The sequence below is a fragment of the Salvelinus sp. IW2-2015 genome, linkage group LG1 (genome assembly GCF_002910315.2).
Source record: "Salvelinus sp. IW2-2015 linkage group LG1, ASM291031v2, whole genome shotgun sequence".
Classification (NCBI taxonomy): Eukaryota; Metazoa; Chordata; class Actinopteri; order Salmoniformes; family Salmonidae; genus Salvelinus; species Salvelinus sp. IW2-2015.
In genome coordinates, this window is record NC_036838.1 from 8822193 (window position 1) to 8849212 (window position 27020).

Here is a 27020-nt window from a genome sequence, read left to right on the forward strand (position 1 = left end):
TATATCAAAAAGTGAGTACACCCCTCTCACATTTTTGTAAATATTTGAGTATATCTTTTCATGTGACAACACTTGAAGAAATGACACTTTGCTACAATGTAAAGTAGTGAGTTGTCAGCTTTGTATAAACAGTGTAAATTTGCTGTGCCCTCAAAATAACTCAAACACACAGCCATAAATGTCTAAACCGCTGGGCAACAAAAGTGAGACACCCTAAGTGAAATGTCAAATTGGTGCCAATTAGCCATTTTCCCTTCCCGGTGTCATGTGACTCGTTATGTTACCAAAGGTCTCAGGTGGTGAAATGGGGAGGCAGGGGTTGTTTAAATTTGGTGTCAATCGTGCTCTAACACTCCTCGTCAGTTACTGATGTCCCTGGAAGTTACTGGCCACGCGTCATGGCAAATAACTCTCTGAGGATCTGAAAAAAAGAATTGTTGCTCTACATAAAGATGGCCTGGGCTATAAGAAGATTACCAAGACCCTGAAACTGAGCTGCAGCACGGTGGCCAAGACCATACAGCGGTTTAACTGGACAGGTTCCACTCAGAACAGGCCTCGCCATGGTCGATCAAGGAAGTTGAGTGCACGTGGTCAGCGTCATATCCAGAGGTTGTCTTTGGGAAATAGACGTATGAGTGCTGCCAGCATTGCTGCAGAGGTTGAAGGGGTGGGCGGTCAGCCTGTCAGTGCTCAGACCATACGCCGTACACTGCATCAAATTGGTCTGCATGGCTGTCGTCCCAGAAGGAAGCCTCTTCTAAAAATGATGCACAAGAAAGCACGCAAACAGTTTGCTGAAGACAAGCAGACGAAGGACATGGATTACTGGAACCGTGTCCTGTGGTCTGATGAGACCAAGATAAACTTATTTGGTTCAGATGGTGTCAAGCGTGTGTGGCGGCAACCAGGTGAGGAGTACAAAGACAAGTGTGTCTTGCCTACAGTCAAGCATGGTGGTGGGAGTGTCATGGTCTGGGGCTGCATGAGTGCTGCCGGCACTGGGGAGCTACAGTTCATTGAGGGAACCATGAATGCCAACATGTACTGTGACATACTGAAGCAGAGCATGATCCCCTCCCTTCGGAGACTGGGCCGCAGGGCAGTATTCCAACATGATAACGACCCCAAGACGACCACTGCCTTGCTAAAGAAACTGAGGGTAAAGGTGATGGACTGGCCAAGCATGTCTCCAGACCTAAACCCTATTGAGCATCTGTGGGGCATCCTCAAACGGAAAGTGGAGGAGTGCAAGGTCTCTAACATCCACCAGCTCCGTGATGTCGTCATGAAGGAGTGGAAGAGGACTCCAGTGGCAACCTGTGAAGCTCTGGTGAACTCCATGCCCAAGAGGGTTAAGGCAGTGTTGGAAAATGATGGTGGCCACACAAAATATTGACACTTGGGCCCAATTTGGACATTTTCACTTAGGGGTGTACTCACTTTTGTTGCCAGCGGTTTAGACATTAATGGCTGTGTGTTGAGTTATTTTGAGGGGACAGCAAATTTACACTGTTATACAAGCTGTACACTCACTACTTTACATTGTAGCAACGTGTCATTTCTTCAGTGTTGTCACATGAAAAGATATACTCAAATATTTATAAAAATGATAACTTTTGTGATATACTGTATATAAGGTTGCAGGCATAAGCACTGTTTCCAGTGAATTTGCAAATGTTGATTTCCAGAGCCTCTCTTGCTCAATAGGGGAGGGTTGTCTAACTTTTTTTTTAACTTTTGGGAGTTTAAACCAGTCAAACCAGTCAAACCATAACCTAAACGGATTTTTACGTTTCATTTCAATTTGATCCGTTTAGGTTATGGTTTGACTGGTTTAAACTCCCGAAAGCAAAAAAAAAATTWGACAACCCTCCCCTATTGAGCAAGAGAGGCTCTGGAAATCAACATTTGCAAATTTACTGGAAACAGTGCTTATGCCTGCAACCTTCGCCACTCCTCCTGCTATATAGGCTTTTTTTACCTACACCTTTCCTCACAAACGAAACGTATCTTCGGCTCTCTCTTTTTCGTTTGCCCGAGAAGCTTTGTGTATTGTTTAATACTAAGCTAAATAAGTTCTACTCGCTTGCCATGGCTCAACCACCATCGTTTCAACCAGAGTTTGTCCCATTGAAAGGAAATGAGTATATGCGTCGTGAAGACCCTCATAGAGCGTCCAAGTTCGAACATACCGCCGTCTTGGGACTGCCCCAGCCCGTTGTGCCTCAGCCCAGGGATCACATTATCTGGTCAATTTGCAGCCTCGTGTACGGCAACCCATGCTGTCTCGGAATGTTAGCGGTGTATTTCTCCATAAAGGTGAGTTGGAATTATAGTACTTCATATAACATTGTCTGTTGTGGGGCTTGTATTGTCTGGATTTTGAAGTTGAGCAAGTTATTATATAGGCGACCAACCTTGAACAATGGAAGGAGGACAGTGTAACAATAAAAAAATATTTAAAAAAAAATTCTTGTCATCACACTGTTATAAAAATGTTGTGTTGTATACATGTTGCTAACTAATATGCATAGCTACATAAACACAATCAGCAACATATGAATGATTATATAATATAAATTATTCTACATTTTGTTTTCCAGTCCAGGGATAGGAAGATGGTTGCAGACTTGGAGGGAGCAAGACAACACGGGAAGACTGCACGCTGCTATAATGTTGTGACCCTGACCCTGTTAATCGCCGGGCTGCTCTTCTGCCTCATCACCTATGGTATCATCATCTACCAMATTGCACACTGAGTAGTTCCAATCTTTGCTTTTGTAAAACGTGTTCATTTGGAGCCTAGCCAGATGTTACACACCTCTCTAGGATTGTGTCCTGATACATTTCGGCTCATCTCTTAAACACACACCACAGAAGTTCCTTCAGCCCTGTGTACCAGAGCTTATTTGGACTTTAGTTTTTTGTTTTAAGGATACAAGATGATTCTGCTGAAGTTCCATTCAAATGTTATTTTTTATCAATAACATTTTTTAAATTGTAAATGCATTACATTTGAGTTTTATAGCTGTTAATGGATGTTAACTGTTTCTGTGAGACTCATAATATATAGATATACAGTCACTTAACAAGAAAAAAATGCAAATGGCTATGTATCTATTTGGCATAACAGAACTTGGCTCTGTCTGCAATTAAACTGTTTACTTAATCTGAGGGCCATGAACATGGGTGGCAGGTATCCTAGTGGTTAGAGCGTTGGACTTGTAACCGAAAGGTTGCTATATCGAATCCCTGAGCTGACAAKGTAAAARTCAGTCGTTCTGCCCCTGAACAAGGCAGTTAACCCACTGTTCCTAGGCCGTCATTGAAAATAAGAATTTGTTCTTAACTCACTTGCCTAGTTAAATAAAGGTTAAAAACAACCCCAAGAATGAACTGTATTATGTATTTTTGACTTATTACTCTGATACAAATTGTAAACAGGTGTTGTAAATGTGGAATTTCCAGCAGTTCAAAAGTCCAGGCCTGGTTTCTGGAGACAAGCTATGTCACCAGGAATCCYTGGCTGGCTGTGTCACAGTATTCTTGAATCGCTTACTATCATTATTTTCCCTCTGGAGAAATACGTTGTGTAGGTTTGATGGGTAAAAAAAAAAACACTATTCAATTCATGGCCCTGTTAAAATACTTACATTTATCATTCCTTCTATCTTTCTCCCCGCCTAATCTGACAGAGTTGGATTGGTGAAATCAATAGCTGGAGACTTTATCCATTTACACACAGAGATTGTTTACTTCAAGATGGGGAGGAAGGAGGCAGCAGGGCTTGTAAACAAGGATGCATTTGTATAGATTTCATCTTGTCAGTATAGTTGTTTAAGGAAAACAAATCAGTAGAGTGAGATGATCCAATCAGATGATTTGGACAAAGCTAAAAATAAATCAAGTGGGAGTTGGGGGTCATTTTCAGGCTCCTTGCAAAGCTCAAAAGCCTGCAGAGTTCTTGGCCCTTTCTGGTCTAAATATCACGTTTGAAGGTAAGACCCAGGTGCAGACAGTGTCGAAGTAACAAAAGTTTATTCATTCGAACACGGGAAGGCAAAGGTACAGGACGGCAGGCAGGCTCAAGGTCAGGGCAGGCAGWGATCGGTAATCCAGAGTAGAGGGCAAAGGTACAGGACGGCAGGCTGGGTCAGGGCAGGAAGAAAGGTCAAAACCAGGAAAATAGACAAGGCAGGAGAAAGGGGGTACACGCTGGTAGGTTTGAGGAACAAAACAAACTCATACAGATAGACAGAAAACACAGGTATAAGTACCCAAGGGAAAATGGGGAAGATGGGAGACACCTGGAGGGGGGTGGAGACAAGCACAAGGACAGGTGAAACAGATCAGGGCGTGACACTAAAAGACGTAGGAGACTATGGCAACATGTTCTTATGCCAAAAGAGTGTGCAAAGCTGTCATCAAGGCAAAGGGTGACTACTTTGGGTGGCTAAGTTTAACACTTTTTTGGTTACTACATGATTCTATATCTGTTATTTCATAGTTTGTCTTCACTATTATTCTACAATGTAGAAAATAGTACAAATAAAGAAAAACACTTGAATGAATAGKTGTGTCCAAACTTTTGACTGGTACTGTATATAATAGTTTTCTTAGGGGGTATRTCAGCTTTAATATTGCAGRTAGATTGTGGCTTCTATCAGTGTAATTATCTGCATCATTTACAATCCCAAGTATATATTTTTTTGTAAGTATATATTATTTTCCTAACCCTTTTCCTAAACTAATTGACAACAATACTTAGGCTTCTACTTGAAGCTTATACATACTACAGTATATACATTTTACGGACACAGGATATTTTACATTAGTTATCTTTTGTTTGTTTTTAATCCCAGCCTTCAGCTAACCTCAAACCCTCCCATCTATCTCTGAAGATTTATAGCTGCCATATATTTTCCAGTGTGCTGTGATGTTTCACAAAAGTTCTGAACCTTTATATTCTCATAGGTTATACAGATTGTAAATGAAAGATAACATATTTTCCTGAGAGTATCCTTATATTATTGATCGATTGAATGACTTTTCAAATCACCCAGCAGTGCTATTTGCAAAGTTAGCTCCAAGTAAATGGAGTAAATGTAAATGTTTTTCAGCCATTCCTGAAYCTGYGACCAAAAACAAGCTWCATATGGGAAGTACCACAAYAAGTGATCTAAWGATTCTGTCTCTTCGCAGCAAAATGTGCAGAGCTGGGATGGTTGTATCCCTCATATATATAACATTCTACTGGTTGCAAGAATTTTGTATAATAATTTACATGGAAAATCTCTACATTTTGAATCTGGCCTCATTTTGTGTATCAGTTCATAAACCATGTGCCATGGAATCGGTACATTGAAAATCTCCTSCCAAATATTTTGCAACCTGTATGGCACAGCTGTAAATTCTTTGGTCCTTAAATGAAACTGGCATACTGTTTTGTTTATCACAATTTTATTTTGCCAATTTTGGCCTTCAACGCTGGGCCGACAAATAAGTTCCTTACTTTCTCCCCTTTCCACTTGCCTCTTCCTTGTTTGAAGTAATGCTGCAATCATTTTGTCATTTTGGATAGAGCAGACATTTCCATATATTTTTGTTAACTGCATGTGTCATTTTTTTGCATAWTTTWWWWWWAAATCWATTAGTATATTTGAGTTGAAMCATAATACTTTGTGTATTTTCTGGTGGATTAAACTGAAATTGCAACCAGCTTTCGAAGGCTCGTTTTAAAAATAGCAATATTTTGGAGTTGATTTCATTATCAAATAACCAAAAGTGATAGCTTGTCATCTAAATGAAGGGAAAAATGCCATTCTTCAACATGGGGGTGAGCCTGAAGCCTTTAGTGAGAGGTCCAATGCTTTAATATGTAATCATTTCTGCCCTCCAAATTTCATTTCTGCCCTCGGGAAGTCCAGGATCCAGTTTCAGAGGTARGTGTTTAGTCCCAGGGTCTTTAGCTTAGTGATGAGCTTTGAGGGCACTATGGTGTTGAACGCTGAGCTGTAGTCAATGAATACCATTCTCACATAGGTGTTCCTTTTGTCCAGGTGGGAAAGGGCAGTGTGGAGTGCAATAGACATTGCATCATCTGTGGATCTGTTGGTGCAGTATGCAAATTGGAGTGGGTCTAGGGTTTCTGGGATAATGGTGTTGATGTGAGCCATGATCAGYCTTTCAATGTATTTCATGGCTACAGACGTGAGTGCTACGGGTCGGTAGTTATTTAGACAGGTTACCTTAGTGTTCTTGGGCACAGGGACTATGGTGGTCTGCAACGCTGCTAGGTTTTTCACRCTCCACAGTTTCCTATGTGTATCAAGAATAGTCCACCAAGGACAACCAGCTAACTTGACACAACTGGGAAGCATTAGAGTCAACATGGGCCATTATCCCTGTGGAATGCTTTCGACACCTTGTAGAGTCCATACCCTGACGAATTCAGGCTGTTCTGAGGGCAAAAGGGGGTGCAACTCAATATTAGGAAGGTGTTCCTAATGTTTTGTACACTYAGTGTAAATTCGCATACATACTTTTTGTATTGACATCACATGACTTCCAAACTAAAATGTCCTTTATGCACCAAAAGGGATTAGGCCCTAAATACTCCAGTGCCTTTTTATTAARCCCGTAATGGACACCCCAAAACATGTTTTAATACTTTAAATGACAGAATTAGTCAATTATGGTAAAAAAACATTCAGCAATCCCCCAAAGCTGTTTCAGAAGCTTCTCAGCATTCCACAGCTGGCTGCAACGTTATCCTGAGTCATGTTCATTCGGCACAAAAACTAAGATAACAAACCTAGACTTGTCCAATAAGAAATGCTMATTTTCATTTTGCGTTGCAGAACGTTTTAAAACATTTCCCTAATGAACASGACCCTACTCTTGGTGTTTGATTCGTCCTGGTTGGAAATGGTTGCTATGTTTGGCTTTGCTGCCTCAGACACTGAAATGTTGACAATCCTCTCAGCCCTACCCTATATGGGTGCAACTCAATATTAGGAAGGTGTTCCTAATGTTTTGKACACTCCATGTACAGCCGTGTATAATCAGCGTAGCTGTGAAAATGAACACCATGCTTCCTAATAATGCTGCCAATGGGTAACATGTTAAACTAAACAGTATTAGGCCCAAAATCGATCCTTGAGGGACACCACATGAGATCTCTATTTTTCCTGAGGCATGGTCACCCAGGGCAATAAAATATTCTCTGTCAGTCAGATATGTCTTAAACCAGCTCAGTACTGAGCCTGAGAGGCCAACCCAATTCTGTAGTCTGTCCAAGAAGACAGTGGCGATCAGTGCAGTTTATGATGAGAGAGGCCATTTTTTTTTCATGGGCATGGCCTTATTTCGATTACAGCATATTGGATGACTGTCATTCATATTCCTTTCACCCAGTTCAATATAACATCGATAGGTTTAGGCTACTACATGATACTAAAATGTTCCCTATACCCATCATGAGGTTGCTTCAACCTAGCCTATTAATGAAAGTTTACAATATACGTGAACACAGGTCGAGAGAGAAATTTGAGATGACAGAGTGGCACATGGACAGAGAGTGACACATTCAATACTGCCTTGCACACTCTTTCCTGCAACTAGTTTATCTAGGGTGTAATTATTAGTCCAACAGTTGCAAACGATAGTATCTATTGGACAAATTCAAGTAGTTGTATCCCCGTTTTGTTTGCTTCCGTTGAATAAACGTTTTTCAACAGAATCGGCGGATGAATACACCCCTGATCATAGCAGCCATGTTGTATTCATTGTAGCCTCTATGCACTCTCCTCCTCTTACCTTTTCCCTTCATTTGTGGACTTCAATGAACAACACATCAGCTGTATGTGACCAGGCGAAAAAACCTTTCCAAGTCAAACCATGTCATAACCGCCACACACAGCCTACATCGTTGTCCCCATATTAGCTAAAGAATGTCCCAGTCAACTTAGATAATATAACTAATGTGTTAGTAATCCAGCTAACAATCATGCAGTAACRTTACAGTGTATAGTCAGTAAGCAGTTACACCAGCAGGCCCCGGTGGCAATAAATTCATGAAACCAAAAGCTTACCTTGACTTGAAAGAGTTCCAGTGTTGTGTTGGATAGTCATAGCCACCTAGTTAACATAGCATCCCTCTGTTTGAGCCGGGTGTTTGAGTAACTAAACTAGCCAGCTGCATTTGATAGCTATGTTAGTGAAAGTAAGTGTGAAAAAAAAGGACACTCTTTCTCTCAAAATTATTTGTTGAAAACTGTTCAACTATTGTCTTTCTCTCTCTTTGAGTCAACTACTCACCACATTTTATGCACTGCAGTGCTAGCTAGCTGTAGCTTATGCTTTCAGTATTGGATTAATTCTCTCATCCTTTGATTGGGTGGACGACATGTCAGTTCATGCTGCAAGAGCTCTGATAGGTTGAAGGAAGTCCTCCGGAAGTTGTCATAATTACTATGTAAGCCTATGGAAGGGGGCGAGAACCAAGAGCCTCCTAGGTTTGTATTGAAGTCAATGTACCAAGAGGGGGACGGAATCTAGCTGTTCTCCGGCTACACCATGGTACTACCCTACAGAGTTCTGTTGAGGCTATTGCAAAACTGTTTTAATTAATTATTTGGTGACGTGAATATATTTAGTATTTTTATTAAAAAGTATAATTTTTTCAGTGTTTTACCATTTTTTTTAAATGAAATTCACTGAGGAGGATGGTCCTCCCCTTCCTCCTCTGACGAGCCTCCACTGCAAGAGGATAGCATGATCTACAGTATTCAGGAGTACAAGGACAGAGAGCTTTTTAGCATCTGTGTTAATCCTAAAGTCGTCCACTACATCGACAAGTGCCATCTCTGCTCTGGCGGGTGCAAAAACACGACTGGAATTTTTCTGGAATTATTACTGAGGAAGTCATTGAGCTGTTTAAAAATGCTGCTTAGAAAAGGGAGCATAGACATTGGTCTATAATTGCTGGGGGTTGACGGATCTAGTGTGCTGCTCTTAAGAAGTGGATTCACTAAGGCAGTTTTAAGTGCCTGTCACAGTGTCCACCTAAGCTACTACCCAACCTCATTGACGATATCTTATCTCTGACGTACCCTGCAAACTCTTCACATTTAGAAGCGGAACGCAGATCATAAGGGGTAGAGGGAACAGGATTAATAGGGCTCTCAATAGTTGAGAAAAGTGCCCTCTATTACTCTGATTGTCCGATATCAATATGCAGAAATGAGCTCCTCTAGTATTTCAAATTGCCTTATTGTAATTAGCAATGTGTTCTATTAAAATATCAAAGTGGACCTGTCATTTCGACTTCCTCCATACCCATTCAGCCTTTCTAAAGTTTCTCGAGTTGATTTATTTCCTCATTTCTCCAAGGAGGTTTCTGTGTAGGGATGACCTTTTTTTATTTGATTGGTGCAACAGCATCAATGGTTACATTTAACTTGGTATGAAAGTAATTTACTAGATTATCACAAGAGGAGGGTAGAATAGGCAGTGGCATATCATTTATATAACCTCTTAAATTCTTAGCTACTTCAGAGGTCAGACAACGCTTTTAACAATACTCTAACATATTGCATTGTGGGAGTCAATGCAGTGAAAAATACACAGTAATGGTCAGACAAAGCTACATCAACAATAGAGGATATTTCAATGTTGAGTCTGTGTGTACTCACTAGGTCCAAAGTATGGCCACGGTTGTGGGGCCATTGCATTCAATAGACTCAACAATTTCACAGTATTGGTTTGATTATTTTACAGTGCCTTTAGAAAGTATTCATACCCCTTGACTTATTCCACATTTTGTTGTGCTACTGCCCGAATTCAATATGATTAAATATATTTTTTATCTCACCCATCTACACACAATACCCCATAATGACAAAGTGAAAACATGTTTTTAGACATTATTTCAAATTTACTGAAAATAAAATACCGAAATATCTGATTTACATAAATATTCACACCCCTGAGTCAATACATATTAGAATCACCTTTGGCAGCGATTACGGGAGTCTTTTTGGGTAAGTCTCTATACGCTTTGCACACCTGGATTGTACAATATTTGCCCATTATTATTTAAAAAATTCTCTGATCTCTGTCAAATTGGTTGTTGATCATTGGTAGACAACCATTTTCAAGTCTTGCCATAGATTTACAAAGCAGATTTGAGGCAAAACTAACTTAGTCACTCAGGAACATTCACTGTCTTCCTGTTAAGCAACTCCAGTATAGACTTGGCCTTGTGTTTTAGGTTGTCCTGCTGAAAGATGAATTMATCTCCCAGTGTCTGTTAGAAAAGCATTCTGAACCCAGTTCTCCTGTAGGATTTTGCCTGTGCTTAGCTCCATTCCGTTTATTTTTATCCCGAAAAACATCCCAGTCCTTAACGATTACAAGAATACCCATAACATGATGCAGCCACCACCATGCTTGAAAATGTGGAGAGTGGTACTCAGTAATGTGTTGTTTTGGATTTGCCCCAAACATATTCAGGACCAAAAGTAATCTTTTAGCCAAATTATTTGCAGTATTACTTTAGAGCCTCTTTGAAAACATGATGCATGTTTTGGAATATTTGTATTCTGTACAGGTTTCCTTCTTTTCACTCTGTCAATGAGGTTAGTATTGTGGAGTAACTACAATGTTGTTGATCCATCCTCAGTTCTATCACAGCCATTAAACTCTGTAACTGTTTTAAAACTCATGGTGAAATCCCTGAGCGGTTTCCTTCCCCTCCAGCAACTGAGTTAGGAAGGACATCTGTATCTTTGTAGTGTATTTAAAAAAAWAAWAATTGTATTCACTACTCGACTGAGGAACCTTACAGATAAATGTATGCGTGGGGTACAGATATGAGGTAGTCATTCAAAAATCATGTTAAACACTATTATTGCACACAGAGTGAGTCCATGCAACTTATGTGACTTGTGAAGCAAATTGTTACTCCTGAATTTATTTAGGCTTGCCATAACAAATGGGTTGAATACTTATTGATTCAAGACATTTCAGCTTTCCATTTTTTATTAATTTGTTAAAAAATAWTAAAATAAAAAAAATCCACTTTGACATTATGGGGTATTGTGTGTAGGCCAGTGACAAAAACAATCTAATTTAATCCATTTTAAATGCAGGCTGTAACAGAACAAAATGTGGAAAAAGTCAAGGGGTGTGAATMCTTTCTGAAGGCACTGTATATGTAAATTAAAATCACCTGAGATCACAGTTTTGTTATAATTTGTATGAATGACGAACAGAAATTCTGAGAAATCAGCTAAGCAAGTGGGACATGGTTTTCGTGGTCTATAGAGGGTTTCAACAAGCACAGATGGTTGACATTTTAACAATACAGCATGATGTTTAAAGGAACTGAGGTGACCGACAGAGATTTCCCTGCCATTTAGAGAATTCGAAAAATAGTGACTGTCCCTCCACCTTTTTTCCTTGTCTCAAAGAATGACAAAAACTATAGTTCGGGGGAGAAGCTTCAATAAGACAAGTTTCAGTTAGAAACAAACAGTTCTAGATTGTGCTCTGAAATAAGATTTATTAAAGTGATCTAACATTAAATAGTCCCATCCTCATTTTGACAGGGCTGCCCTGTTTTTAAGGAACCTGCCTTGAAACAGTTCATGCAACAGGCACAAGATTTCTCACRTTTGATCCAGGCTGTTTTTGTTGTCTTTGTTATCTAGATAACACCTGTGTGAAGCTAGCCACAATAAGGATTAACCACGATAGAGGAATTTCACCTTCAAAATAAAAGTGAGGGGGGGTGTTAAGTGGTAAATGTGCTGAAAAGGCAGGGCAAACAACGAAACACAAAAAAATGTAGAAATAATTGTACTAAACTCCCACACGCACTCCCACACAAACAAATCACTTCTTTCACGTCACTTCAGTAAATAATTCCTTAAAAAAAAAAAGACAGAGGCAATAAATTCTAGACACTCCAGCTTTACATTTCCAAACTGCTATTGAAGAAACATTCATTTATAGTTGACACATAACTTAAATAGTAATATCGTTCAGTGATGTGTAACGCATCGCTGTGAATGAAGCATTTCTGAATGTGAGGTCCTGTATGTATGCGACATGTATGAGGTCCTTATTCATTTTATTTTTTAAAGACTTTGAGAGCATGGAAACCCAAATCACTCTAAGTCACAATGGCCCTGTAAACACTCATGTTGTACAACACATTTGACACAAGGTTTGTTAATTTTTTTACAAGTTTGTCTGCACACCCAGGTTTCACACAATCATGTCAAATTTGTTGTAAGCTACATCAGTTTTACAACCTGAGCATGTACAGGGCAAATGTCTGCAAAATGTTGCCTTGAATAAATAAGCATTCCCAATTCCGATGTCTCCAATAGTCTAATGTACACACCGTCTAACYTTTGCTGCCCCCTCTTGGTTTGGAGTGGGACAACAGCATTATGTTCAATGAGTAGGGCAGGGGTATTCAACTCTTATCCTACAAGGTCCAGAGCCTGCTGGTTTTCTGTTCTACTTGATAATTAATTGCACACACCTGGTTTCGCAGRTCTAAAAATCAGTCCCTGATTAGAGGGGAACAATGAAAAAAARCAGTGRAACTGGTTTCGATGTCCAGAGTTGAGTTTGAGGGGAATAGGCGATTCACTTGACACCGTGAAGTCCAAATGTAGCAATGAAATATTTGTGTAAACAAGCAACAAATAATGCAGTGGTGCGCTGTCTCATAACTATCAAGCGGAACAAGCATTGTAAAATATCTTACACAATAAGTGTTTTTCTTTTTACTATAAAGTTAGAATCATTCACAGCAAATCCTTCTACACACAGAAACACATACTTTTGTAAAGTGGGAGGGAGTATCCTGTCATATGTTACACAAATGCATTAAAAAAGCCCTGATTTATGTTTGACATCGTAAAAGTAGCCCACTGGGCACAGACGTCAATTCAATGTCTATTCCACGCTGGTTCAACGTAATTTCATTGAAATGACGTGGAAACAATGTTGATTCAACCAGTGTGGCCCAGTGGGATGCTACTCAAAACAGTTTAAGCTGGTTTACCCAAAGGAAACACAAGACCCCTTTTAAATCAGTTGCAGATAAAGTTAAACTGCATTGGGGATTAATTCAGAATGTTTATGCCATATCGGAAGTGTGAATCAGGTTTAAATCAACACCTCAATGAGCTGTTTTCACAGACATTGTTCTATATTGATGCCAAACCACACCTGTAACAGTGTTAACATTCTGAGAGAAGCCACAWTGTGGTGTCCCTATCTGTAATTGATTGAATTGGAGTCTTGATGGCAAGCATGTTGGCACAGTATTCCAATGCGTCTCAGTCAAAAGGCAGTGTCCATTTTAAAAACCCTCCCTTAAGAATGTTTTTTTGCAGTCAGAGTGCAGTATAACTGCAGTATGCAGTATTTATTTTTTTACTGCAGTAATTTTGCAGTGTAACTGCAGTTAGAGTGCAGAATAACTGCATTCAGCAATGACTTCGTCAAAAATACCAGGCGACTGCAGTTACTGCACTTTTACTGCAGTTTCAAAACTGCAATATTTTTGGGGACAGGGCTGCTGTCACTAAGGTGAATGGCCAGAGAAAAGGGAAGAAGCACCATTTTGTTTTGAAAAACAAAAAACGAAGGCACAGATCCATGCTACCATGCACACGACTAAGGCCTCTCTTGTTGGAGGGACGTCACACACAAACGTACAATGGGATCGTTATGTACAGTGCATTCAAAAGTATTCAGAGCTCTTGACTTTTCCCGCATTTTGTTAAATTACATCCTTATGCTAAAATACACATTTTTCATCAATCTACACACAATACCACATAATGACAAAGCAAAATATTTTTTTTTTGTGCAAATTTATTCCAAATAAAAAAAGATATACCTTATTTACATAAGTATTCAGACCCTTTGCTATGAGACTCGAAATTGAGCTCAGGTGCATCCTGTTTCCATTGATCATCCTTGATATTTCTACAACTTGGAGTCCACCTGTAGTAAATTCAATTGATTGGAAATKATGATTTGTCAAGGCACACRCCTACCTGTCTACTGTATATAAGGTCCCACAGTTGACATTGCATGTCAGAGCAAAAMSMAAGCCATGAGGTCAAAGGAATTGTTCGTAGWGCTCCGAGACAGGATTGTGTCGAGACACAGATCTGGGTAAGGTTACCAAAAAAARGTCTGCAGCATTGAAGCAAGAACACAGTGGCCTCCATCATTCTTTAATGGAAGAAGTTTGGAACCACCAAGACTCTTCATAGAGCTGGCTGCCTGGCCAAACTGAGCAATCGGAGGAGAAGGGCCTTGGTCAGGGAGGTGACCAAGAAACCGATGTTCACTCTGACAGAGCTCCAGAGTTCCTCTGTGGAGATGGGAGAACCTTCCAGAAGGAAAACCATCTCTGCAGCACTGAAGCCACTCCTCAGTAAAAGGCACATGACTGCCCGCTTGGAGTTTGCCAAAATATTTTCTGGTCTGATGAAACCTAGATTGAACTGTTTGGCCTGAATGCCAAGCGTCAGGTCTGGAGGAAACCTGGCACCAGACTGGAGTGAAGGTTCACCTTCCAACATGACAATGACCCTAAGCACAAAGCCAAGACAACACAGGACTGGCTTTGGGACAAGTCTCTGAATGTCCTTGAGTGGCCCAGTCAGAGCCTGGACTTAAACCCGATCGAACATCTCTGGAGACCTGAAAATAGCTGTGCAGTGACGCTGCACCTGACAGAGCTTGAGAGGATCTGCAGAGAAGAATTGGAGAAACTAACCCAAATACAGGTGTGCCAAGCTTGTAGTGTCATACCAAAGAAGACCCGAGGCTGTAATCGCTGCCAAAGGTGCGTCAACAAAGGGTCTGAATACTTATTTATTTTTATAAATTAGCAAACATTTCTAAAAACCTGTTTTTACTTTGTCATCATGGGGTATTGTGTTTAGATTGACGAGGKAATAAAAAAAAAAGCTGTAACGTAACAAAATGTGGAAAAAGCCAAGGGGTCTGAATACTTTCCGAATGCATTGTATATGTGCCTTGTCTCAAGGTACCKTTTTATTAATAATTTYAAATTGAAGGACATTTATATGTATTTTCATAAAATCACTGTGACTATAATAGGTTGGAAGACAACAGCCGTATCATAACACACAATAAATAGTTTATTCGAACAGTCCTATGACCTTAGAGTTAAAGTAAAACTTGAATGAAAAGAAATCTCTGTTTAAAACACTTTTCAATCCACTSCCTCAATGRAGGTTCAGGGTTAGGACAGAGGCTGTRTGTGTGTCCCCTCTCGTTTCATGCACCCGTTGTGTCCCCATAGTCCTTGTTCCAGCGCACATACAGGTCCAGCGTCTGTGGTCCGACACTCTTCTTGATCTTCTTCAGTGACTCCACGAAATCAGAGAACCTGATATTCCTCACCTGCACAAAGGCACAGAACAATACAGTGATGAAGAGTGCAACAACAGCAGGGTGGTTCATTCATTCACAGCAAACGGAAGAAAACAGACAAACTGTGAGGGAACACCTGTCCAATGAGAAGCATTCGTTTTCTGTAGAAAAAAGTTTTGCAAACATTAAGAGTAAAAAAAAAGAAAAAAGTCACCTTTATTTTACCAGGCCGTCAATTAAGAACAAACTCTTATTTACAATGATGGCCTGGCATGAGGCAAAAGGCCTCCTGTGGGGGAGGGTGCGGGGATAAAAAAAAAAGTCAGATGGACAACACAAACGGAAGATACTAGRTTGGGACGATATATACAAACTGTCAGGGTTTATTAAATGTATATATTTAACTTTGTGAATGCTGCACGTTGTGAATGCTAAAAATACTTGAGCTTGCCTGTTGCAAATGGAACAAATAGTGGTCCTGCATTTGCTACAAATTTCTAAAAAACTTTTTTTTGCTTTGTCATTATGGGGCATTGTGTGTAGATTGATGAGGGGGAAAAAACGATATAATCCATTTTAGAATAAGGCTGTAACGTAACAAAATGTGAATGCACTGTATATAAGAATGCAGTTCATCGACTACAGCTCAGCCTTCAACACCATAGTGCCCTACAAGTGTWTMMATTTTATTTAACTAGGCAAGTCAGTTAAGAACAAATTCTTATTTACAATGAYGACCTCCCAAAAGACAAAAGGCCTCCTGTGGGGACGGGGGCCTGGGATTAAAATAAATAAATACAATATAAATATAGGACAAAACACACATCACAACGAGACAACACAACACTACATAAAGAGAGACCTAAGACAACAACGTAGCAAGGCAGCAACACATGACAACACGGCATGGTAGCAACACAATATAACAACATGGTAGAAACACAACATGGTAGCAGCACAAAACATGGTACAAACATTATTTGGCACAGTCAACAGCACAAAGGTCAAGAAGGTAGAGACAACAATACATCACACAAAGCAGCCACAACTGTCAGTAAGAGTGTCCATGATTGAGTCTTCGAATGAAGAGATTGAGATAAAACTGTCCAGTTTGAGTGTTTGTTACAGGTCGTTCAGTCGCCAGCTGCAGCGAACTGAAAAGACGAGTGAACCAGGGATGTGTGTGCTTTGGGGACCTTTAACAGAAAGTGACTGGCAGAACGGGTGTTGTATGTGGAGGATGAGGGCTGCAGTAGATATCTCAGATAGGGGGGAGTGAGTCATTCAGATTTGGATAGAAAACACTCTAAAGTTTCTAAAACTGTTAAAATAATGTCTGTGAGTATAACAGAACTGAAATGGCAGGCGAAACCCCGAGGACAAACCATAAAAAATATTTTAAAATTCAGCATATCACTGATTTCAATGCCTGGCACTTTTATAATAGGGCGAAATAGTCCCGATTGGAGTTCCTAGGGCTTCCACTAGATGTCAACAGTCTTTAGAAAGAGTTTCAGGCTGGTGTTTGGAAAAATTAGGGAGAAGTTGTAGTTTATCCTTAAGTGGCTCCCATTTTTGCTGTAGTGTTTCCAAGCGCATGGCCGAGAGAGAGCGTTCTTTTTGTTTATCTCCGGTAAAGACATAACGATTCTCCGTCTTAAATTTTATCGTTTATTTGCGTAAACCTAAGGTTTGATTATAAACGATGATTGACTTGTTTGGATAAGTTTATTGGTAACGTTTGGGATTCATTTTGTATGCATTTTGAAGAAGGGAAACCAAGTGGATATTGACTGAAGCATGCCAGCTAAACTAGGTTTTATGGATACAAAGAAGGAATTTATCGAACAAAGGACCATTTGTAATGTAACTGGGACATTTTGGAGTGCCAACAGAAGAAGATCTTCAAAAGGTAAGGCATTTATTATATCGCTATTTCTGACTTTCGGTGTCCCAACTGCCTGGTTGAAAATGATTTGTTATGCATTTGTGTGCTGGATGCTGTCCTCAGATAATCGCAGGGTTTGATTTCACCGTAAAGCCTTTTTGAAATCTGACACCTTGGCTGGATTAACAACAAGTTAAGCTTTATTTTTTACATAAGAAGTTAACAGGTGTTTCATTTGTGATATCACTGTTTGTTAGAGAGGTGTCTGAGAGGGAGGATATTGTTTTCAGTGTCTTATTTCAAATGACATAAGGGTTTTTATTATTTACTTTATTGTTCACACTGTTTTGGTTAGTTTTTATTATTATTTTTGTTGTTTTTATTATTTTCCATATTCTACATAACTGAGATACCCTCAGGCAAGGCTATGTACTACATTCTCATGCTTTTACATTGTATTTAAGTTTGCTTTTACTTTGTATTTGAATATATTGAATCTTTTACTCCTTCCATGTATATATACTATATATGTATATATATGGAGATGTTTGGTCCGGTCTCTTCTTTGAGTTTGTGCAAGTCCAAATCATTAGGACGGATAGGGGGAAGTTTGCACCCAGTGCTTGATGATTGATGCTCCCTTTCTTTGATTTATTTGTTGTGATTTTTGGTGTGGGACTTGGTTAGTCCCAAAGGGGGGGTTGTGTGGGAGCAAAACTCATGACTATGATGCCGTTTCCATTATTTGCAGTATCTGGACTGTCCACTTTGAAGTGCTGAGACAGAATGGCTATATAAGGAATGGAACATAAGGACCAGGGCCCGCCACCATTATAACCTATACAGCTGTCAGATGTGGCCGTTAACAAGCAAGAACTGAGACTGAAAGACAATGGTGGCGAAAGGTCAAGGGGAGTTATTTTCATATAGAGGGAGGGGACTCTATATATTATGCAAAGACAGACTACTATAAAAGGCAGGGCTCTGTGATAAGAGAATTCAGCTGTTCCATGGAATTSCTCGGCTCTGTTACTTTGTAATAAAGTCTAACTGAATCTACAAGTTCCAATATCTGTGCAAATATTTGACTCAATATTTCCACAAGACCTTCCGGATAGCCTGAGTGCACTTATTTCTCATTTGCCTGAACGATAGCCAGTCAGCTTGAGTGTGCCGAGCCTTTCGCCAAATGCAATTCTTGAGGTCGAGTAACTCTGCAAGATCACGATCGAACCAGTGGCTGAACCTGTTTTTAATTCTCATTTTCTTTATGGGGGCGTGTTTGTTAACAATATCACTGAAAATATCAAAAAAGAAGGTCCAAGCGTCTTCGACAGAGGGGATCAAGCTGATTCTATACGATTTTACAGAGGCCAGATCATGAAGGAAGGCTTGCTCATTGAAGTTTTTTAGCAAGCGTCTATGACAAACCAGCACAGGTCATTTCACTGAGCAGCCATTACGCACACAGGCTGTACAATAGTGATCACTAAGGTCATTACAGAAAACACCAGGCTAATACCCATCAGGATTATTTGTAAGGATAACATCAAGGTGTAGTCTTTTCTGGGTGTTTGGAGTCATACCTTGTGGGATTGGTGATAATCTGAGAAAGATTTAGGGAGTCCCCACTGCTTTAGGACTTGGTTAGGTGGTTTAAGCATGTCCCAGTTTAGGCCACCTAGCAGGACAAATTCAGACTTAGTGTAAGGGGCCAGGAGAGAGCTGAGGGCAGGTAGGGCACAGGCCGGTGCTGATGGAGGACGATAGCACCCAGCAACAGTTAACAAAGAGCTTTTTGAAATTTGAATGCCTAAAACCAGCAAATCAAATTGTTTGGGGACAGACWTGGAGGAGACAACCGAGCACTGAAGGTGATCCTTGGTAAAGATTGCCACTCCCCCACCTTCTGAAGATCTGTCTTGCCGAAAAAGGTTATAACCAGAAAGGATAACATCAGTATTCAAAACACTCTTTCTTAACCACGTCTCAGTAATGACCAACACATCTGGATTGGAGCTGTGAACCCACACTTTCAATTGATCCATTTTAGGTAATAAGCTTCTAGTGTTAACGTGCAGAAAACCCAGGCTTTTACGAGAGCAGAAATCAGTRAAGCAGATATCAGAGCACAAGTCAGAATTGGGGCTAGCAACTGTAGATGGGCCARGGTGTACATGCACATTTCCAGTAATCATCAAAATTAATACAWTCAAGGCACGGCTTAGTACAGGGAGTGCTCTGCATGTCTGATTTATGACATCTGAATGTGCATCAGATCATATTGTACAGCAGTTTTACCAAGTAACATGAATACAAAGCCGGCGAGAGGTGGTTAGAATTGGATGGGAGGCCAAAAGTCTGTGTAACCAATAGAGAGTCAGAATCCCGTGTGTGGGAACAAACATTATCTGTCCCACGGTTGGGTAAAGAAAGTTTGTAGTCAACAAAGTATGCAGGAGTCATAAGGTAAATAGCTAAATACAAAAAAAATATAAAATATATAACAACTTGGGGCTAGCCATTGTAAGTTCAGAGTCACTCGCCCCAAAAGTGCGTTGTTTTCTGGAGTTGAGCGAAAGCTCGGGAGAGGGGTGAGTGTGGTGGAGGTACCTGTACCAGACAGGGGGAGACAAGCCAAGGCAGACGGTGAACAGATCGCCAGGTGGAATCCAAGCAGCAGTGCAGCTTAAGCTCAGGGCCCTGGGTCTGAACCCCTCCCATGTACAACTCCTGGACTTCCTCACGGGCCGACCCCAAGTGGTGAAGGTAGGCAACAACACCCCCACCACGCTGACCCTCAATACGTGGCCCCACAGGGGTGCATGCTCAGCCCYCTCCTATATTCCCTGTTCAACTATGACTGCGTGGCCACGCACGTCTCCAACTCAATCATCAAGTTTGCTGATGACATAACAGTGGCAGGTCTGATTACCAACAACGACGAGACAGCCTACAGGGAGGAGGTGAATGCCTTGGCGGAGTGGTGACAGGAAAATAACCTCTCCCTCAACAAAACGAAGGAGCTGATCGTGGACTACAGGAGACAGCTGAGAGAACACGCCCCCATCCACATCGACGGTGCCGCATTGGAGGGTCAAAAGCTTCAAGTTCATCAGCGTGCACATCACTGACGATCTGAAATGGTCCGTTCACACAGACAGTGTGGTGAAGAAGGCACAACAGTGCCTCTTCAACCTCAGGAGGCTGAAGAAATGTGCCTTTTTATTGTTTCTTTATTTGTTTTTCCTGTGAAGCACATTGCGTTGCATTCCATGTCTGAAATGTGCTGTATAAATAAAGCTTGATTTGATTTGATAGTGTTTTACCCACTTTATTTGTATATACTGTATTCTAGTCATGGTTYATCCTATATAGTGTAACTACTGCTATACACACACATTTTCTATTCACATACTGTCCATACACACCATTCACATACATATWTATTGATTATATTCMGAACTCAGGTGCTGAAGCTAATTTCCTAAAATACTATCCATTTTGCCATGGGGTTTTGTACTGTGTATTTATATAGTGTATTCTCGACATAGCTCATTCTAATATTTCTACTACTGTACATTGGATTTTAGTTATACTGTTTATACACACTGCATATTTATTTACGTACTGGATTCTTGACATAGCTCACTCTAATACAGCAGTTCCCAAACTAGGGGTCGCAACCCCATTTCCACGGTGAATGGCTAGGCCCCCGACGTTATGAAATCACACACTATGTCACGCCCTGACCATGGAGAGCCTTTGGTTCTTCATGATGTTTAGGTCAGAACGTGACTAGGGGGGTGTTCTAGTCATTTTGTTTCTATGTTTTGGGATTGAGTATGGTTCCCAATTAGAGGCAGCTGATTATCGTTGTCTCTAATTGGGCATCATACTTAACCTCTCTAGGGTATGTGGGACGGTAGCGTCTCACCTCGTCAACAGCCAGTGAAACTGCAGGGCGCCAAATTCAAAACAACAGAAATCCCATAATTAAAATTCCTTGTTGTAAATCCAGCCACAATGTCCGATTTCAAAAAGGCTTTACGACGAAAGCCCACCAAACGATTATGTTAGGTCAGAGCCAGTCAACGAAACAACACAGTAGTTCCAAAACATTCCGGTGATTTTGCAGAGAGCCACATCAATTTACAGAAATACTCATAATAAACATTGCTAAAAGATACAACTGTTAAGCATGGAATTTTGATCCACTTCTCCTTAATGCAACCGCTGTGTCAGATTTTTTTTTTTACTTTACGGAAAAAGCACACCATGCAATAATCTGAGTACAGCACTCAGAGACCAACACAACCCGAACAGATATCCGCCATGTTGTGTAGTCAACAGAAGCCAGAAATAGCATTATAAATATTCACTTACCTTTGATGATCATCAGAATGCACTCCCAGGAATCCCCGTTCCACAATAAATGTTTGTTTTGTTCGATGAAGTCCATCATTTATGTTCAAATACCTCCTTTTTGTTAGCGCGTTTAGCCCAGTAATCAAAATTCATGACGCACGATCACTACAGGTGCAGACGAAAAGTCAAAAAGTTCCGTTACAGTCCGTAGAAACATGTCAAACGATGTATGGAATCAATCTTTAGGATGATGTTCACATAAATTCAATAATGTTCCAACCGGAGAATTCCTTTGTTTTCAGAAATGCAGTGGAACGCAAGCTAACTCTCTCACGTGAACACGCCTGGTCAGCTCGTGGCTCTCTGGCAGACCTCTGACTCATTCCCCTCTCATTCGTCCCCACTTCACAGTAGAAGCCTCAAACAAGGTTCTAAAGACTGTTGACATCTAGTGGAAGCCTTAGGAAGTGCAATATGACCCCATTTCCACTGTATCTTGGATAAGCAAAGAGTTGAAAAACTAAAACCTCAGATTTCTCACTTCCTGGTTGGGTTTTTTCTCAGGTTTTTGCCTGCCATATGAGTTCTGTTATACTCACAGACATCATTCAACAGTTTTAGAAACTTCAGAGTGTTTTCCATCCAAATCTACTAATAATATGCATAGCCTAGCATCTGGGCCTGAGTAGCAGGCAGTTTACTTTGGGCACGCTTTTCATCCGGACGTGAAATACTGCCCCCTACCCAAGAGAGGTTATGGGTTCCCTGTTCTCACCTGCTTTGTGGGATATTGTTTTTGAGAGAGTGCATGTTGCACCTCAGTACTGCACGGTCGTTGTTTGTTTCTTGGTTTGTTTAAGTTTCACTAAAATAAAGATGCGGAACTCCAATCACGCTGCGCCTTGGTCCGTCTCTCCACACGATCGTGACACACTATTGCAGAAACATGAATATTATCCGCCGCAATTGCTATGGTGAAACAATGTGTGGGGAGGCAGAGGCACAGAAAACTCACATCAATACCTTTGTCAGATAGCACTGTTAAAAGAAATAATGATATTGCTAGCAATCAAGAGGAAACGGAACGAATCAAGCTTATGCTCTCCAAATGGACATTAGCTGTGAGGCCTGAGATGCCCATGCATTGACTTTTGTTTCTATACATGTTGGGGAATGCTCTTCACGAGGACATATTGTTCCGTCTCATAATTCCCGAGCATGAAACGACACAGGGGGTGTTCATTGTGCTGCGTGGCTATATTGACAACACAACTGATTCCATGAGATGAAATGGTGGGCTTTTGCACAGATGGGGCTTAATACATGCTGGGACGGCAGGGCAGGCCTCTGCACTCAAGTTATGAATGTGTCTCCCTCTACCGTATTGACGCATTGTATTATACACCGAGAGCAACTGGCGGCACAAAGAGCTGAGATATTGCAGCAGGTAACATTGATTGTAAACACATCAAACCACATCCACTGCCGCACGCCTGTTGGCAAAACTATGTGGAGATATGGGATCAGAGCATGACAATGTTCTATTCACATTGAGGCTTGGTGGATATGGAGGGGGAGAGTTGGAAAGATTTGCATTGAGAGAGGAACTGTCGTCATTCACAATGTATGTAAAAGAAAACCGACTTGGTTGACTTTCTGTGTAATGAAAATAAAATGTGTCTCCTATGTAACAGACATATTTGGATAACTGAATGCAAGCTGGCAGGGGAAATACAAAAACAGTATACAGATGAGTGACCAAATTAGTGGATTCAGAGGATAGAATTGTCATTGGAGAGAGTCTTTCAAAAGCGAACCACACCCCCTTCCTTTGGCTTGGCATGTTTCTAACAGAAAACAGCATCAGTAACTGTCCCCACACAGTGATGACTGCTCACCAACACTTGGAAGAGCATTTTGGGACCTACTTCCCAATCCATTTACTGTGATCCTGACATGCCGGTAAGTGAAATCGAACAGCTGATTGAGCTGTCATGTGACCGAACGCATTCACAGGCCACTATGGAGAGTTTTGGTCTCCCTCTGAGCATTAATGCAGCATTCAAAACAACTTGTAAATCTCCGACTTCTGTGCGTTCAAGACAACTGGGAACTCGGGAAAAAAACGAGCTCCAACTGGGAAAATCGATTCGAACGGTCATCCAACTCGGAAACTCGGGCCTCTTTCTAGAGCGCCGACTTTCTGACATCATGATTTGACCTCGTATTTTTCCTGAGTCCCAGTTGTCTTGAAAGCACCATAAAACTCCGTGGTACCCTTCGCCAGCTCATATCTGTGGCTGGATTCAGTGCTCTCGTCTGCATTAAAACCAAATATCGATCCAGGTTGGATGTGACAGCAGAGATGAGGTGCGCACTGTCGACCATGCTCTCTGACTGAGAAGCTCCGATGCAACATGCATCAAGGACACCAATCTCATTAGGGGTGGTGAGATAATGTATCTTATGTCAGACTAATTTGCAAATGACTGTCATAGCCCCATGTCAGAAGTGGGATCGGACCTTGCATCCACGACAGTGCATGTGCTTGGCCGGTGAGCGCGTTCCTATAACATGTTGAGTCGCAAGCTAGCGCGAGGACGCGCTCTTTGAAAGGAGGGAGTAGTGTAACGACCCTGGGTTTATAAGCATGGATATCGACTCTGCCGCTCGAGCATGCTTTTGTGGCACAGTCGATAGCGAGCTGGACTTCGGGCTAGAAGGTCGAGGGTTCGAGACCTGCTCCCTGCTGTTTCATGACAGTATCAAAAGGTTAAGGTGATGTCTCTAGATGCTGTATTAAGGTTGTTTAGTGTTTTTATGTCACTTCTCAATAAAAGTTCATAAAACTTGTATGGCATTTTTTTATGAGAATGTGACTATAGTAAATAAGCACAAAAATAGCACAGTATGGAATTACAGGTGAGATAATATCAGATATTTGGAGTAGCATATCGTGGAATAGGTTTTCCCAAATATCACCCAATCTGAAATATGATCTAATAAATAACACACCAAGATTCATAGGTAGAACTTGCTGCCTAGGGCACCAAGTTGGCACAGGATGACCACTCTGTAGACAGGCTGCCGAAGGGTACAGTCAACAACTAGCCACTGAATCTCAAACTGAACACTATCACTCAACATGCGTGTTCACGTGCCAATCTCAATTGCTAGTTGTCGAGTCTACGAGGGCTCCACTGAACCCGTTGGCAGCTTCTTTATCGACTGGGCATACTGTGCCGACTCGGCGCCCTTGGCAGCAACTTCTATCCATGAATCTTAACCCGTTACCTAGCAACAACATGGCCACTACTACTTTGCCCTCAAAATAGTCCGAATGAATCTAAGATTATCATTTAATTTTGTGCTTGAAGGAGTAGTATTGAAAGTTTAAAAAGGGCATGAAAAACTAGTCAGTGCAGTATAGTCTGCTGCGGTCAGCTGACCCGACACTTTAGAGAAATATGAAGTTTCTACAGACTGATTTTTGACCACACCTCGGTAACTTTATCAGGAAGCTTGCTAGTTCCATCCCCGTGTTTGTCAGTGAAGCTAGCTGTTAGAACAGCTAGCAGGCACTATGAGCAGGCAGGCTGGCAAGTTGCTTGGTGGGCTTTTTTGTGCTGAGTAGAGATGCCGTTTTGTTTTCCAAGTGTGCGTCTGTCTTGCCCGTGTTTCATAGCGTATTATGTACAAAACAGGTCGCAGAAGGAGAATCATCCGCAAATGGGTTTTGAATTTTGGAATATTGACAAGTGGCAGTTTGGATACAAGTGGTTGATTGGTCGGCACAACGATGTTAGGATGAAACAGTAGAGGTCACCAAGCCGCAACAATAGCTTTCAGCCTGTGAAATCAGCTAGAAAGATGTGTCGGCAATCGATAATTGTTCTGGCCTCTCTCCCAGTTAGGGGGAGTGACGAGCTCTACAGCAGAGTCTCACAACCTCAATCGCTGGTTGAAAACGTTTTCTGCCCGTCCCAAAAGCATAGAATTTGTGATAATTGGCCTTTTCTGGGGACTCAGCCACAACAGGGACCAAAGCCTGACTGCTGAGGAGTGACGACTCCATCCAGCTGAGGGGTGCTCTCATCTTATCTACCAAACATAATAGGGCTCTACTCCACTAGCTCACCGGTGAAATAGGTGCAGGCCAGGCAGCAGGCTTGTTAGCCAACCTGCAGCTTAGTGAGTCTGCCAATAGCACAGTCAGTGTAGTCAGCTCAGCCTTCCCATTGAGACTGTGTCCTGTGCCTCGACCTAGTTGGGCAAAAACTAAACATGGCGGTGTTCGCCTTGCAATCTCATTAGGATAAAGGACCTCCTCCATTCCTGCATATTGAAAGAGATGCGTTGATACCTCACATCTCTAAAAATAGGGTTACTTAATGTTAGATCCCTCAACTTCACCAAGGCATTTATAGTCAATGAACTAAATCACTATCATAATCTTGATGTGATTGGCCTGACTGAACATGGCTTAACCTGATGAATTTACTGTGTTAAGTGAGGCCTCACCTCCTGGTTACACTAAGTTGACCATAGTCCCCCGTGCATCCCGCAAGGCGGAGGTGTTTGCTAACATTTACGATAGCAATTTCAATTTACAAAAAAAAAAAAGACGTTTTTCGTTCTTTTGAGCTTCTAGCATGAATCTATGCAAGCCTACTAATAACTTTTAATAGCCACTGTTTAATAGGGCCTCCTGGGCCATATACAGCATTCCCTTCTGTTCCCTGAATTCCTATGCAGACCTTTGTAGTCATAGCAGATCAAATTTCAATTTGTGTGATTTTAATATTCATATGGAGAAGTCCGACAGACCACTCCAAAGTCTTTCGGAGCCATCATCGACTCAGTGGGTTTGTCCAACATGTCTCTGGACCTACTCACTGCCACAGTCATACTTGACTTAGTTTTGTCCCAAATGGAATAAATGTATGTAGATCTAAAATGTTTTTCCTCATAATCCTGGACTGTCGGGAACCACCATTTTAATTAGCGTTTGCAATCGCAACAATAATCTGCTCAGACCCCAACCAAGGAGCATCAAAAAGTCGTGCTATAATTCTCACAAACCAAAAATCCTTGAATGCCCTTCCAATCTCTTCTGCCTACACAAAGAACGTCAGAAGGACAAAATAGTTAACCCTAACTGAAGAATCAATTTAACTGCGCAATTTACCCTAGATGCCAGTTGCCACCCCTAAAAACAAAAACATTTGTCATAAGAAAATAGCTCCCTGGTATACAGAAAATTGACGGAAATGGCCGCACACCAAAACTGGAAGTCTTCTTCCGACTAGCTTGGAAAGAC

General features: G+C 41.1%; 1 pseudogene; it reads right to left on the reverse strand.

Moving 5' to 3' along the window:
- Positions 1-11963: 11963 nt before the first annotated feature.
- The window catches only part of LOC111954613 (spastin-like), a 51408-nt pseudogene continuing 36351 nt past the window's right edge, over positions 11964-27020 (reverse strand).